Source organism: Ictalurus punctatus, chromosome 5 (assembly GCF_001660625.3).
Source record: "Ictalurus punctatus breed USDA103 chromosome 5, Coco_2.0, whole genome shotgun sequence".
Classification (NCBI taxonomy): domain Eukaryota; kingdom Metazoa; phylum Chordata; class Actinopteri; order Siluriformes; family Ictaluridae; genus Ictalurus; species Ictalurus punctatus.
The window spans coordinates 6,269,172-6,282,513 of NC_030420.2; positions in this window are offsets into that span (position 1 = coordinate 6,269,172).

A 13,342-nucleotide genomic window follows, 5' to 3' on the forward strand; every position below is an offset into this window, starting at 1 on the left:
GCTGAAAAAGCTAAGCAGAGGTCGGGTAGTTCAGCTGTGTGTTCCAGCCTATTTAAAGACAATAGAAGAACAGTACAAAGACAAATACAGATCCTTCTGCATATCCCAGATGATCATTAGCTGTCTTGGAAAGCTATGATCTTAATCCTGAGATGCACATATGGTATTGTGGATCTACCCATCATGAACTTTCTAACATTCTGTAGTATTGTAACCTGGAACTAAAATGAGTTGGGATTAATTGTGATTATAGGTCAGGAATCTTTGCAAAATACACCATAATAGTTAAGTAGGGGGAGGTTATATACAGTTTAATATTATTTACAAATAAAAAATGTACAAATTGTGATTGCCTTAAATGCGTTCTTAAATTAGTTCCTAAATTATTGTGCAATTGATCACACACAAACTCACTCTACATACACCTATTGAAGGCTGGCAAAGTATCTATCTATCTATCTATCTATCTATCTATCTATATATATATATATATATATATGTGTGTGTGTGTGTGTGTGTGTGTGTGTGTGTGTGTTTTTATATATATATATATATATATATATATATATATATATATATATATATATATATACACATATACTTGTTCCTACCACCACCATGCTTCACTGTTCAATGCCAAGCCAATGAAGTCCATTTTTGTTCCAGGTTCTTACACTACTAAATATGGAAACATTTAAGCCGGAATATTATTATGCAAGCAAGTATTTAAAAAAAATCAAAAGACAGATAAATTAGTTTGAGACAAGGAAACACAACCTAATATTCAGTTTACAGGATCAGACGGTTCAGAGAACAATATTTTGTTTCAACAGTGTAGCTCCCTATTTATAGTGACAATTCACTTTGTGAATGATCATGAGTGTTATTAAAATTTTAATCCATTTACTGCCTCCTTTATGGTTATTGCAAATAATTACATAGCAAATTAAAGGCCTCTCTTGAATGAATTCAGTTCAGTCCGGTTCAGTTCACTCCTGTTCAGTCCTCAAAACGGCAGCGATTATACAATGTTTGCATACAGTAATTATGTAATTAGTAAGAAAAATGCAAAAAAAAAAAAAGCTACTGAGAACTATAATGAAATGACTACGATGAGCAGTGAAATGTATGTCTTTTGTAAGGCACAAAATCATGGCAGATCTATAACAAAATAAAAAATTCTCCAGGGTTGGGGGTTCGAGTTTGCATGTTCTCCCCATGCTTCGGGGGTTTCCACTGGGTACTCCGGTTTCTTCCCCCAGTCCAAAGACATGCATTGCAGGCTGATTGACATTTCTAAATTGTCCGTACTGTATGAATGGGTGTGTGAATGTGTATGTGATTGTGCCCTGCAATGGATTGGCACACCGTCCAGGGTGTCCCTCACCTTGTGCCCAATACTCCCTGGGATAGGCTCCAGGTTCCCCGGCACCCAGTAAGTATAAGCGGTACAGAAAATGGATGGATGGATGGATGATCATAGAGTAAACGATCATTGGTAAAAGATCGAATAACAAGTAAAAGATCACTGGTCAATAGAAAGAAACAGCACAGATATCAATAACCACCTGTCTGCTCTGTCTATGTGAATAATATTTCATCATTGTTGTTTAGGATATAAGAGCAAGCAGAAAATAAATTCCACATACTGTATAGTTAAGTTTTCTTATTTAATTACTAATATATATGGACCGTAGAAATAACAGTGATTTAGTTTTATACCATCTTTTTTGCAATCAGTAAGACACATGACTTACTTCCAGAGAGGCAGGGGACTGAGGTCTGACCGTGAGAGCTCTGGCCCTCTCTGTAAAGGCCAGGGTAATTAAGTAGGACACAAGAGCAGCAGAGGGGACTTTGGTAAATACCAGAGTCATTCTTAAGCGAGTCTCCTGACCACAGAAATACCACCACACAGAGTAGTGTTGTCAGGTATGAATAAGAAATGATTAATATGAAGTGGCTGTACAGCCAGTCAGCATAAGACCACTGTGTTTAAGAGTGGTGTGTATACTGACAACCGACATAAACCTCTATGTTAGAGATGTAATGTAATGACACTATTTGTGTCTGTATCTGTGTCTAATTCTGGCTCTGACAGTACCTCAGCTACATCAGTCTAGTTCATAATTGGTCTCAATTAGACAAGTGTGTGGGTTATTTTGTTTGTACTTGGCCACAATATTTTGAACGAAGCTAGTTGGTTCTATTTTCCAAAATACCAGGAAGAAACTAAGGATGAATGAGCATTCTTGTTAATGTTCATGGTCTTTGTTTGTTCCACAAGCTTATAGCTGCTATCTGATCACTTGCTCATGCTGGATTTCCCAAGGGAAAAAAAAATCTGAATAATGTATTTGTATTCGGTTAGATCCCTAATATGTAGCTTTATGAACTACCCTTAAGTAAGGTGTTACCCAGTTTCGTTTCCAAAATCTTCTACATAAGACAATTTGTTAATCTCGCAAACTTTGTTTGACTCTTTTATAGTCAGATAAATCTCTGCTGAACCAAGCACAGCTTTATTTGGACGTGTTTAAAATATGGCATGTAAAATGGATTTCACAATGGGAAAAAGATGATGATAATGATGCAGGCTACCTCAAAATATAATTTGGCATGGGCAGAATTGGGAAGCCAAAGCTCCATTACCTTCTTAATCATGCATATCTCCTTTAATATTCATAGAGCATAGCCTGGCTGGCAGTCGGACCCAGATTCATTTCTTACTCCCTCATCCCAACTTTCCAATGCTGATCCAATTATGAGAAAGCTCTGCACTATTCTGAGCTACTATCTATCTGTGGAGGTAAAGTAAACCAGACATGCCTTAACAGCCTTGTTAGCTGTGTTCCTCTACGTCCGTCACTTACTGTCTTCTCTGTAACTCGCCACTCATCAGGCTTCTGCCCTTTTTCCACTCTGGTCTGATTAGCTCAGATTTGAACTGTGGGGTTTAAGATTTGCCAGTGGCCCACTGATCTGAGTGTGCATTGTTCTGATTTATACAGTCGGTGGGAAGGACCCCTTCGAGGCTGGGTAGGTAATAGCATTTCCCCAGTGAAGGGAGAATGGGAATTAGAGCCAGGCTGATGCTGGGGTTTAACATGCTGTAAGCTGAGGATGGAGCATGGATCAGGCTTTCATATGGGAGTCTCTGGAGTTTCTGCTCGGCGAGGAAATATTGGCCGCTGGGAGGTTAACGACTCTGCAAGTGGGGTGTGCATGAATGAAAGTGGATGTGAAGGAATAAAACAGTGAGTGAGGCTCAAATCCATCTTTATACACAGCATTAAAACCACCTTCTCAGTGCACAAAAATAAAATCCTAACGGACAGGCCTCTGAAAATAAAAAAAAGCAGAAGAAGCAAAGAAGTCTCCGGTCCTAAATCCAATAGACACCTTGATCCAGTGTTATATTCAATCCTGCTGTTTGATCACAGGCTTATTTCAAGTATCCCTCAAACCTGCAGATGCATCAATAACTACTTTTCACAACAAATAGTGTGTATGTGTATAGCTATGTATAATAGAACAGCCAGTACTGTGCAAACACAGCATGGAGTCCGTTCTGTCAATTCCATCCAAAAGCAATAAAATGCTTTTTATTATTCAGAAGCTGTCCTATAATTCGGTCTGCTTCAAGCTTTTTACATTACATTATATTACCTGTCTTTCTGCACTACATGGTATTCAGGTTCTATTCAGGCCTCTGTCACAGCATCTCATCTAGATCCATGAGCTGTTGCAGCACATCTACTCCACCAAATGAAATCAGCTTTTAATAAGACTGTAGTAATGGCTGAGGCAGGCAGTAGCAGCACACCAGAGACTCTATCACGCTGGGATTTGTCCAGACACATAGGCCTGTTCCTGCAAGGCCATCAAATTTGACACTTTAATGCTAAAACAGATCCTAAGAGGTCTTTTACATGTGTGATCTGTTAACAGTTCGATATGTGTTGTATAAAATATTATAATGTTTTATATGCAAAGATTAGGTGGTACAATGGGTTTTAGCACATCTAGTTTCATGTGATCTCTGGATTTATTTTGACTGACAATTTAAAAGTGGTTAATGTAACCCAAAATGTTGTCGTTTTTTTTTTAATTATTATTGATTTGTTTTTTTTAATTTAGGGAATTAATTTGATTGTGCGGACTGGATAAAGTGTGAAAGTGCATCAGTTGTCTAAGGCTGCTTTCACATATGCAGCATTTAGTCCATTTGAGTGGACCCTAATGTGTTTTACCTCTCACTGTGGTTCTTTAGGCAGGTGAGAAAACAGCAGTTTCACTCAGACGTGGACCAAAGATACGACCCGAGAGCGTCTGAGCGAGGTGGTCCCGGTCTGCTTCCAAGTGAACTCTGGAGTCGTTCAATTGCAGCAAGAATACAGTTTGAGTTTCAATCAGCCAGACTGCGAGGAGTGAATTTAAAATGCGGTGTATTTTGGGTTGTGGGCTGCATTTTTTTGGTTGCTGCAAACTCCTAAAATTAGCCATGATACTGTTTTCAGCCCTACATACCCCTCAGCCAGTGTTTTAAAAAATATATATATTTATTTTTTTAATTTGCATTTTAGCTCCTTAAATTATGTGCAGTGTGAAACCAAAATAAATAGTAAACAAACCTAAAGTATACATTTTGCTCTGCTTCGGACTAATAGGTGTGAACATGACCAGTGAACAGGACGGATCTAAAAATTACTTGAGTTAATACTGGGCAGGCGATTGATGTAACAGATGAGTGTTATTGCATCATATAAGATAAGAGCCAATTGCATCCCAGTATGCAAATTCAGGCCATGCAACACCAGTTTACCAGGGGATATTTTCTCAATTCATCAACAGTATTTCAGTATTGAACATATAAAAATAGGATCTTAAAAATCATTACGTTTTATTCTAGGCTGATGGGTTTAGTAACTAGCTCTCATTATTATGAAATTCAGCATATTTTTGTGATGGAGTAGTGCTGGTTTGGATGCCTGAAAACCAAGCTCTTTAATAACTTTTTTCTTCTTGTTAACAACAAAGAATGCAACTAATGCTATTTTTGGACCTATCACTGGCTTTACAAAGGTTTGACTTTTGCTAGATTGTATAATTTTGGTACAATATCAGAACCATCATATCATATGATAAAAAACCACCTTACATTTGCTGAAGTCAATGAGGCCAGCATTTGTTTGTATTTTAACAACCTTTAATCTGCATTACCCTTGATGCACAAATTATGCAAATATGCAAATATAAATACATTTTCTATTTTACTCTGCTAGGCATCTCTTTCAGATTGAAGCTCATCACAGCTATTAAAAACAATCAGCACATTCAAACTGCATTTAAATATTATTATTATTGTTTTCACTTCTTTGTATGCCATTTGTATTCTGTTATGCCATTTGCTTAATCACCTGAAACTATTTATAAAGCAGGTGTTTCTCGCTTCATGCACATTACGAATTGCCTAACAGGGGAACAGCAACCTGATAAGTGTATCCTGCTCCTAAAATGGTAAGACGCTGCTAATTGATCACACAAACACACACTCTCTCGCTCCTTTCCACTCCTCTTCTTCTTTCAGCTAAGGTCTGCCTTCTTTCTCCTTGTAGGCTTCATAAAAGGAAAAATGCATCATCTTCTGTTCTATTTTAAATGTCTAAACCAGCACCAGTACATCTATGAAACATTGCTGTCATAGTGACTACTTTCAGCACATTGTCTGTTGGCCAATAATAAGATTTTGCTTCTCCATTAAAATGTCATTTGCAGTATGGTAAAGGATCCTGATTCAATTGCCTCCTTATGTGGTGGTCTCAGGCTCGGTGCAGAGAACGATTGGTACAAGTGCATCAAGAATGCTCAGTTTTCACAAACGCATTACTTTCACTGCTTAAGTGGTTCTGAGCGAAAGCAGAAAGGATGCAATAAATAAAGACATATGAACATAGAGAGAAAGAGAGAAAGAGCTAGCGCTATGCTTGTCTTTCATCTTCTTTACGTTGTATCCTATTAAACACTTCTGTGTTGTTCTCTAGGTTGTGCTTTGCTTTCAGACAATGGTTTTGAAATATTGAAAGCATCATGAGCTGAAAAACATGACCAATCACTACTACTGAAACTACGTTTTTCAATAGTAGTGATTGGTAATAATCAGTAGTAATTCAGTAATAATCACTACTGATAACTATTTGTTTTATTTCACCCTTCCTAACCATCAGGGGCGGTGAAACTCACATTAATATCTTCTTGTGCATGTGGGCACGCAGGCCAAGACTTTCCAATTGTAGCTTTCTTTGCCTTTCTTTTTCTCACCTCATTCAGTTCTGACCTCATGTACACCTTGGACCTATCTGCATGCTTAACAGCTTGTGACTACAATACTTGGTCCTCCAAAATTAGCGACAGTCTCCTATTCAAATCAATTCAATTCGGTTTTATTTGTATAGCGCTTTTAATAATGGACCTTTTCACAAAACAGCTTTACAGAAACATATCAATTAAAATTTTTTATATATTTATCCCAGAGTCGACACTGGTGAGGAAAACCTCCCTGTGACGACATGAGGAAGAAACCTTGAGAGGAACCAGACTCAAAAGGGAACTCGATTTTATCTAGTTTTTTCTTTTCCCTTGCATATAAAACAGTGTAAAAAAAAATCCATATTGTACAATAAACATTTTTGTAACCTCTTGACTGTAACAAAACACTGACACTGGAGACTCCTTCCAAAAATGTCCATAAATGTCTCCTTATAGAAAACTTCACCATACCAATGATTATACATGTCTTATAGTTATAATTGTGATTAAAAAAATTGTGTTATTAAAGAACATCATACGTTTTATCCTTTTATAGTTACAGTTAATGTTGTGGAATGCCTACAAAACAAATTTCCTATTATCACTTACATTACAGCAGCTATAAACAGTTGTTCTCACACCAGCGTCTTTTTTTCCCTCACAGAAAAAAAACCCAACACAACTTGTCATGTTATCGAGAAACCGCAAAGCACAAAGGAGAATTTATACACTGTGTCACACTGCTGACACCGGAGACTCTTTATATAAGTGTTAAAAAATAAAAGCCTCCTCATAAAAAATTAAAATGACAAATTACTTTTAGACAAATTAGACACTGTTTTTATGACTCAATGAATCTTGAGCTTCATGTAAAGGTTAACCTAATTCACAACTGCCACCAGCATTTTTCCATCTAGCGTAATTATGTGGCATATAATTTTTGGTCTGTCAGCTGGTCCCATTAGTAACTCTTCAGAAAGGGAATTCATTTAGTAATAATTGTAATACAAACGTCTGCCTTGAATGTTCTTCTTTCAAAGTCTGAGCAGGAATTAATTATAGAATGTCATTTGGACCACACCATTAATATTCAGAAACATGCTTACAGACATTTCACCTCAGGCATGATTTGTGATTAGACATACTTTATTTTTGATTCAGTTGGATCCAGGTTGATCTATGAAATTAAATTTGTGCTAAAAGTATTGTACATAACTTTTCAAGAAACAAAGAAAAATATACAAAGAGAAAGAATTAAAACACTCTGAAACTGAAAACAGTGAACCCAGTGGCAAAAATGTAACATGGTCTTCAAATAAACAGCATTCTTCATTAACAGTTTTCTAGCCTTTGTTTTCACTAATCATGGTCTATGAATGCGCTGCCAGAGTTTTCATTTACGCTTTCAAACTTTTGTTTATGCTAAGTAAGTTTACGTTTGCCATTCTGGTACAAACCTTACATGTGGGCAGGCTTCACTGTTTTCAGTTTTAGTGTAGTGTTTTTCTTCTTTCTCTTTGTATATTTTTGTTCATTTCTTGAAAAGTTACGTTCAATACCTTTGGCCCAAATCTAATCCCATACTGATCCACCCACTGTTCTCCCTGAAAATTACAAACTAAAACTTCACAATCTGAACTTGCCTTACAGCTATGTGAAAATAGTGTGACAGATTTTCTCATTCTTTTTAAAAAACATTTTCACAATTTTCAGGAGCTCAGTTATCAAGATGCGAATTCAAACCAAATATATAAAAGTACCTTATTTTCAAATATGTGGCTGTAATTTTGTTTATTTTTAATGTGCACGGTGTAATTGGTCACATGACCAAAATAGTTTACATGAGGTGTGTCCCTGAGAAGAATGTCATATGCATCAGAGCTCTATAGGTATGTAGGTATAGTGTCCTCTACTAGAATTGTCTTCATTGTTTAACCTTTTGATCTTTTGTTAAAAAAATTACAAAAAATACTCAGCTCTCATGGATACCAAACAACTGCAAATACAACACAAGATTATCTAAAAAATATATCTTTTTAAATATAGGTGTGCAACAATTATTGGCACCCCGTTGAATTCATATGAGGAAAAATATATTTGAAGTATATTCCCATTTATATTTGACATTTTTTAGTACATGTGGGTGACTAGGAACAGGAAAGTGTTCAATCGTGACTTCCTGTTTCACAGGGGTATAAATATGAGGTAACACATTGGCCAAAATCCCATTTATAACAATGGGTAAGACCAAGGAATATAGTTGTGATGTGCGGCAAAAGGATGTGTTGAGCTTCACAAAATGGGAAGTGCCTAAAAGAAAATTGCACAAGCATTGAAAATGCCTATTTCCACCATCAGGGCAATAATTAAGACGTTCCAGTCAACTGGAAATGTTATGAATCAACCTGGAATTGGACGCGTGTCTATATCGTCTCAACGCACTGTGAAGAGGATGGTTCGAGTGGCCAAAAAATCTCCACGGATCACAGCTGGAGAATTGCAGAAGTTAGTTGTGTCTTGTGGTCAGAAAGTCTCCAAAACTACAATCCGAAGTCACCTACATCACCACAAGTTGTTTGGAAGGGTTTCAAGAATAAAACCTCTACTCTCATCCAAAAACAAACTCAAGTGTCTTCAGTTAGCCAGACACTACTGGAACTTCAAATGAGATCGGGTTCTATAGTCAGATGAAACCAAAATAGAGTTTTTTGGCAATAAACACCAGAGGTGGTTTTGGTACACAGAGAGGTAGCCATATGGAAAAGTACCTCATACCAATGGTTAAATATAGTGGTGGCTCTTTAATGTTTTTGGGCTGTTTTTCTGCCAGAGGATCTGCACAATTTGTTAGGATACATTGCATCATGGACTCAAATATCAAATATCAACAGATGTTAAATGAAAAGCCTCTGCCAGAAACCTTAAAATGGGCCGTGGTTGGATCTTCCAGCAGGACAATGATCCAAAACATACATCAAAATCAACACAAAAATGGTTTACTGACCACAAAATCAAGGTCCTGCCATGGCCATCCCAGTCCCCTGACTTGAAACCCTTAGAAAACCTTTGAGGTGAACTGAAGAGTCCACCAGCATAGACTTTGAAATTTGAAGGATCTGGAGAGATTCTGTATGGAGGAATGGTCTCAGATCCCTTGTCATGTATTCTCCAACCTCATCAGACATTATAGGAGAAGACTCAGAGCTGTTATCTTGACAAAGGGAGGTAGGACAAAGTACTGACTAAAAGGGTGCCAATAATTGTTGCACACCTATATGTAACAAAGATTTTTTTTTTTTTATAAACCTGTGTTTTGTTTGCAACTGTTTGATATCCATGAGAGCAAAATAAAAGTATAATCTTTGATATGGTGAAGTTTACTGTAAGAAGACATTTAAAGCTGTAACTTTAAGCCTATCACCACAGGAAATGTTTTCAGGACAGAAGACTTTTGCGCTTCTCATATCCTTGGTAACAAAACAAGACGAATTTCTGTCTTATTAACTTTAAGAGAGAGAAAGAGAGAAAAGAAAGGGCGGTGAGCGAACAACACAAAGAAATGAGAACAAGAACTAACTTTTTTGCAGATGTTCCACAACATTAAAGGGATAAAATGTACATCATGACATTCATTACTGCTAACTTATGACCTTTGTTATGCCTGAAGCAACTTTTGTGAATCATGAACATACAATGTATATAGTTTATTCCACAGGGAGTACAATTCATTTTAATCCCAAATTTGGGATTAAATTAGTTAAACATAAACAGAGAGAGAGAGAGAGAGAGAGAGAGAGAGAGAGAGAGAACAGAGAGAAGAGTGGGACAGATACATGAGAGAAACAATAGAGAGGAAGAGACAGAGAAGGGAGAGAGAGAACAGAGAAGAGAGACAGACCAGTAAGCGCAAGCGAGAGAGGGAAAGAAGCTATTCAGAACTATCCAGGTGTAAAGGGCTGATGGGAAATTGAACACAAATGGAAGAAATTATTAAAAAAACCAGGAAGGAGTTTGGCTCTCAGCCAGTCAGTGATCTGGAGTACACTGACAGAGCAATGCTGAAGTGGGCAGGAGCAAAGGAACTAGATGTCCAGAAGTGGCCCCAAGTCCTGATAGTAAAAAATCTGTTTAACCTCGGTAGCAAAAGCTGATGATTTCTGTCCATCACCCCAAATAACTCAGCACAGCTTGTGCAATTGTGTAAGTACCAGATGGGCAGATGTCGTTCTATCTCGAGTAAATGGAGATTTAGGCAGAAAGACTGCTGGCAGAATGAGCTTCCAGATGGGTTTCATCAAAGGAGTGTGCTCGAAATTAAAGTTTTAGTGTTGTTATTATATTGTTTGTAATTGTTTTGCTTTTTTTTAAAAGTCTCTTAAGATGAATGCACCAGCTGTGGTTTATTAAAAGGACACATCATTTTTTAAATAATTTTTTTTTGTTTTCACTTGTTTTCTGTTTTGTTTGCTTTCTCTTACAGAAAATTCATGAGCTTCACATGATTCACATGTAACATTTACTTATATGGTGTTTAGACACTTCACCTGTTATGTTTCACATATTTTTTACCTGTAGGCATGTCACATGTAGTGCATGTATTTTTATTTTTCTATGTGAATTTATTTGATACATGATGAATTCATTTATTGTCGTGTGATTTTTTTGTTCACATTTTCACTGGATTCTTTTACACAATTTATTTATTTTCAAATGTTTGACATGGTAAATGGTAAATGGTCTGTACTTATATAGCGTTTTATTAACCTTAGCGGTTCCAAAGCGTTTTATATTGTGTCTCATTCACCCATCCACACACACACTCACACACCAATGGTAGCAGAGCTGCCATGCAAGGCACTAACTTGCCATCGGGAGCAACTTGGAGTTCATTGTCTTGCTAAAGGACACTTCGGCATGTGGAGACATCTGGGCCAGGAATCGAATCACCAACCCTACGATTAGTGGACAACCCGCTCTACCACCTGAGCCACAGCCACTCATGATTAATGATTACATGATTAATATTACATGTGATGACATGATTAATATTACATCTGACATTATTTTTTAAATCAACAGGTAATCAAAGGCAAAGTGCACACAGAATGTGTGTGTGTGTGTGTGTGTGTGTGTGTGTGTGTGTGTGTGTGTGTGTGTGTGTGTGTGCGTGTGTGTGTGTGTGTAGTATGCTCTATAAATTTTTATATAGAGAGCAGCATGGATGTCAACACTGTTTCTTCTGTTCATTGTTCAAAGTCAAATGTTTAACCTTTAGCCTGCTGTAATGGGACAGTGTGAGTCAGAGAGAAACATTCATCTCCTGACCTACCTTATTTTCTGTTTTATAAATCTTCTATACGCTATACATACCGATATATGTTAGTTTGTATTGTGCCACTTTGGATCTGAAAAATGAATTAATGAATGAATTGATGGATGGATGATGATGATGATGATGATGATAAGCATTGCCAAGCTGCCACCATTGGGCCCTTGAGCAAGGCCCTTACCTCTATCTACTCCAGGGGTGCCGGATCATGGCTGACCTTGCTCTCTGACTCCAAGTTCATAACAAGCTAGGATATGTGAAGAAAAGTATTTCACTGTACTGTAATGTATGTGTGAGAAATAAAGGCTTTTTCTTCTTCTTCTTCATGATGATGATGATGATGATTATAGTTATATGAATATGGATGAATTCATGGATGGATGGATGGATATGTGATGCCTGGCTGGCAGGATAAATTAATGGATGGATGAGTAGATGGATGGATCTATGGATTGATTAATTCATTGATTAATTAATTAATTAATGGATGATGATGATGATAGTCGTGGTAGATAGATGAGTTAATGTATGAATGGATGGATTAATGAATGGATGGATGGCAGATGGATGCATGTAAGTATGGATAGATAGACAGATTATGGTTGGATAGATGGATGCATGGGCAGATGGATGGTTGAATGATAATGTTTGTGATGATTAATGTAGGCTATGTTTGGATGGAGGGAGGGATGAATAGACAGAATTTCTAACATTTTTATAGTATGTTTTGTCAGCATGGTTTTTCCAACATATTCCATGCAGGGTTTGGGAAGTAAAATACTGTAGTTTCACTGACGACCTGTCCAAAACCATGATGAAATTATTTGGAAATGTGAAAATTATACAGCTATAAAGATCTACATTGTCCTGTTTTGTGACTATTTTAATGTGTGGTATATTATGGAGTACTTCCAGGTTTCAGTATCCCACCGGGTATTCAAATGGCACCTGCTGCTTCAGGCTGAAACACAAATCAGTAGGAGGACTCGCTCTGTCACATCCATCCCTGTGCCTACTCATGTGAGGACTGCAACAGACAGTAGGAAAAAAAAAGCTGCAAATATGCAACAAAGGGGAAAAAAGAAGTTCTTGAAATGCAATGATTTCTGAACCAGCAGAAAACATGGATGGATGAATGGATGGAAAGTTGAATGATGGTATATATCTGCATGGATATGTGTGATTTAGCTGGATGTATGGATTCATTTCTTAATGGATGGATGGATGGATAGAGGAATTGAGGAATGGATGGAAATGTGGATGGATCAGTGTCTGATAGATGGATAGATAGATGATGGTTGGATTGCTGGATGTATAGAGGATGGATGGATGATGGACTAATTTATAAGTGGATGGTTGGATGGCTTGCTGCTGGATAAGTGAGTGGATAGATTGCTGAATTATGGTAGTTGGATGGATGGATGGGTGAATGGATGTATATATGTATAGACAAATTACAATTAGCATTTAATAGTATATTTTTTCAGCATAGCTTTCCAAGTATATTTTCTTTCACATTGTGACTAAAAACTGTTTGACCTACAGAATACCTTGTTGCCAATTATAATTAGTCTGCATGCCTCACGAGAGAAATGAAAAATCGAAATGAACAAATGACTCGCTGAAAATAGGTGTAGAACATTTTTCACAGTCGTTATTGCCATTATTGTATTTAGTGGAGCGTAACTGAAGAGATGCAAATGT